This window comes from Carassius auratus, unplaced genomic scaffold (assembly GCF_003368295.1).
Source record: "Carassius auratus strain Wakin unplaced genomic scaffold, ASM336829v1 scaf_tig00016891, whole genome shotgun sequence".
NCBI classification, from domain to species: Eukaryota; Metazoa; Chordata; class Actinopteri; order Cypriniformes; family Cyprinidae; genus Carassius; species Carassius auratus.
The window spans coordinates 103078-107013 of NW_020524717.1; the positions used below are offsets into that span (position 1 = coordinate 103078).

At 42.5% G+C, this 3936-nt stretch overlaps 1 pseudogene; it reads left to right on the top strand.

Annotated features, from left to right (window-relative positions):
- The first annotated feature begins 279 nt into the window (after positions 1 to 279).
- On the top strand, positions 280 to 3453 carry LOC113075353 (RNA-binding E3 ubiquitin-protein ligase MEX3C-like; annotated as a pseudogene).
- Positions 3454 to 3936: the final 483 nt, after the last annotated feature.

A 3936-nucleotide genomic window follows, 5' to 3' on the forward strand; every position in this document is an offset into this window, starting at 1 on the left:
AAATCCTAATAGGAAACAAAAGCCTAAAGCATAAGTGAAAGTACAAAAACGAGCAACTGAATAATGTTGATTCATATTTTTGTTATATTATTATTTAAAATATTTTATCATTTAAAAAAAGTCTCAATAATTTATGATTATAGTTTCTCTAAAGTGTTTTAAGGCACAACAAATAAAATTAAATAAAAAAAATGTAAATTAAATGTTTTTGCTGCTAAACCGAACAATGCGCTGTTCTTCCGCGCCGGTGTGAGGCGCTGCGCGCACTGATCGGCTGTTCACGAACCCGCCCGAGGATCCCCGAAGAACCGTAAACAAAGAGATCCAGCAGAACAGGGTCACGGAACCACAGCTGCCGCTGCTAAAAACATCAGCTGTAAGTTTAAATACACTTTAAAAATCGCATATTCGGGTTCTCTACACTTGAATGCAGTAACAGGAGTGTGGATAACTCATCGTTGAGGCACTTTTGTCTGTTTTTGTGTGTCCCGCAGTGAAAGCAGGACACGTTGTTGGTCGAGCATGCCCAGTAACACAGCTCAACTCCTGGAGTCCGACGATACTGAACCGGACCTCCCGGTACCGGTACACAACCTGAGCCGGATGAGCCTCCGGGAGGATGAGAGTCCATCACAACAACATGATACTTCTCATCTGGGTGTCCTGGGTGCGGTACTGGACCTCCAGCCCTTATCCCAAACTGGATCCGAGGAGGAAAACACCACCACTAACAACAACAACAACAACATCAGACATGATACTGATTCAGGTCAGCTCTATGCCGGGGCACCGGGGACCGGTGGGCTCTTCCAGGACGGGCCGGGCGAGTCCCAGGGTTACCCGGTTCAGGGGATATGATGGCGATGATGATGATGATGCAGGAGGGTGAGAGGTGTGCACTCAACACCAGGAGGAAGAGCGTAAACACAACAGAGTGTGTGATGGTGCCCACTTCTGAACATGTGGCAGAGATAGTTGGCCGACAGGGTGGGTTTGTTTGATCGTTAATGTTTCATGTTTGATATTCTAATATTGTGACTCATCTCAGTGTTCAACAGTAAGGAGGCCAGCTGGATTAGTGATTCATATTTGTACTCACCCTTCTGATTTTCAACACCTCACCTCAAGAAAAAAACAAACAAACAAAAAAAAAAAAAAAATATATATATATATATATATATATATATATATATATACATACATACATACATATATATAAAAATATTAAGTTACAAAATATATTTTGTATTTTATATTTAAGCGTAAGTTTAGTTACCAAAAGGTTTTAAATTCACCAGATGTCAGACGTTAAAAAAAGTTAGTATATTTTGATACCTGAATAAAGTTTGAACCAGGGTTATTATAGTAAACTCAAGCTGAAACCATAAAAAAACATTTTTTTTTTTTTCATTACTAAAACTAAAATAAATGTCAACTGAAATTAATTAACAATTTGTATTTCAGCTAGTTTCCATCATTTATCATTTTAAATTAGTTTAACTAAAATAACTAACTAACTTGATATACTAAAGTAACTAAAACTAAAATAAAAATTCATAAAAGACTAGATGTTTGTAAATAACTAGATAATAATAATAATAATAGACATATAAATAAAACCAAAAAACTACAAAAATTGCGGAAAAAAACAACAACACAATTACGCAAACGAACTAAAAATTTTTATAAAAAAATGCAAAATATAAATAAAAACTTTTTTTAAGTTTACAAAAACAACAAGAGAAATAATAATATTAGTAATAAGCCTGATCATAATTTATCATAATTATTTGTAAATTGTGTGGGCCAATTTCCCAATATGTGTGCATTCATTATGAAACCATTATTGAAAATGGTTTTAATAATATTGCTTGCATTGACCTCATTGAACTGCATGTGTCATGTGCATGTGTGAACTACACTAAAGATTTCAGCTGCCTCACTTATCTGTAATGTTGTGATGTTTCTTCACTGAACTGCAGGAAAACAAGTTGTGTAATACTAACAACTGAACTAGCACACTGACAAGCCCTGTTACTATTTCAAGTATGTTAGTATCGACCAATCAGCATCCAGGACTGCTCTAAATTACTCCTGAGAAGAGATCACTTGTCTATCACTGTGATTGATTTATAGATGTCTTCTTAAACTAGGAATGTGTTGACTCGGCTTTGTGTTTCTGCTCTCCTCAGGTTGCAAGATCAAAGCTCTAAGAGCAAAGACCAACACTTACATCAAAACCCCCGTGAGAGGAGAGGAACCAGTGTTTGTAGTGACCGGCCGGAAGGAAGACGTCATTATGGCAAAGCGTGAGATTCTTTCCGCGGCTGAGCATTTTCTCTCATCCGGGCGTCCCGAAACAAAGTGGTGCCGAGCACAGGTCACAACGGCGTTCCTTGTCATCCGGGACAGACCACCATCCAGGTTCGGGTGCCGTATCGAATGGTAGGGCTCGTGGTGGGGCCGAAAGGGAGCGACTATCAAGAGGATCCAGCAGCAAACCCACACCTACATCGTCACGCCAAGCCGCGACAAAGAACGCGTGTTTGAGGTGACCGGGATGCCTGAGAACGTTAGACCGAGCTCGGGAGGAAAATCGAAAGCCCATATTGCGATGCGAACCGCAGGGAAGCTTGGACACCAGTGTGGATGATGACGACTTCCACTACAACGGCACCGATGTTGGTTTCGAGTCGGGGCGGCAACGGAGCCTGGCTCTTCTCCGGCGGCGTTTCAAACTTCCACAGCAATGCTGCAGGGAATCGCAACGACAGCTCCAGCTCGCTCGGAAGCAACTCTAGCGAGTCCCACTACAGCGGGAAAGGCAGCGCAGTGGCGGATCTCAGTCCTGGCAGCAGCGGAGGCACGTTCTGGTTTGGTGATTCCCAGTTGCCCTTGGGACCCGAAGATCCTGCGGGATACGACGGGCTAATTGATGACGGCGCCGCCCAGCAATCCGCAGCCGACGCTGTGGGGCGCGAGTTTGCCCACTACGCCGAGGCTCTCTCCGTCTCTTCTGGCCCGTCTGTCTCCGTCTCTTCCGGAGGATCATCCGCTGGTTCGGGTTGGTGCAGGAGAATTTCCCAGAGCCTCCCTGCCTTTGGTTCCGCGTTTTCTCCGTCTAGCGACAGCACGGGCTCCAGCTCTCCACCGGACGTGCGCACTTACCCAAAACACAGCCAAGTTCCTGTGTGCGTACGTTGCAGAGACAACATGGCGGCGCTTGTCCGGGCGGGCAAAACCTTGTTTGTTTGGAGTGTTCCAACTCCGTCCTGCAAAGCGCATAGAGAGAGAGAGAGAGAGAGGAAAAAATTGGGATCACAAGAAATTTACTTCTTCCTTCTTTATTACGTTTAAATAACTGGCAAATGCAGGTTTCTGATTAATAACCACAGTTGAGTTCATCTCAGAGATTTGCGTTTAGCTGCTACGTCGTTTTTACGGCGAGCGTCGCTGGGTTTAGCAATGCTAAATAATCTTTTGTCATTTAGTTTTCAAGGTATTGACTGTGTTTACATTTTCATGTGCCTGATTCCATGACGCTGGTGGGGTGTATGGTGATCTGTGGCCTTTAGTTTCTGTTTCACACTAGAGTCGAGCAGCAAGTGATCATAAAGCGCCGTCTTGAACTCTTTGAACATCTCCAACTTTGGCATCTCCAACAAGGGCATTGCATGACATCAATAAAGGAATTGTTCACTCAAAAATGAAAAATTACTGGGAATTTGCTCACCCTCAACCCATCTAAGATGTAGATGAGTTTGTTTCTTTGTCAGAACATTTAAATATTTGGCTAAATTTAGCATTAGACCAGTTGCTCACCAATGGAGAACGCAGTATTATGGATAGAGGACTCCTATTTGAGCCTGCAGCAACGGTTTGAAGTTAAAATGTGTTAATGATGGATTTGTTTCTTACAAACATGCAGCTTTTCAC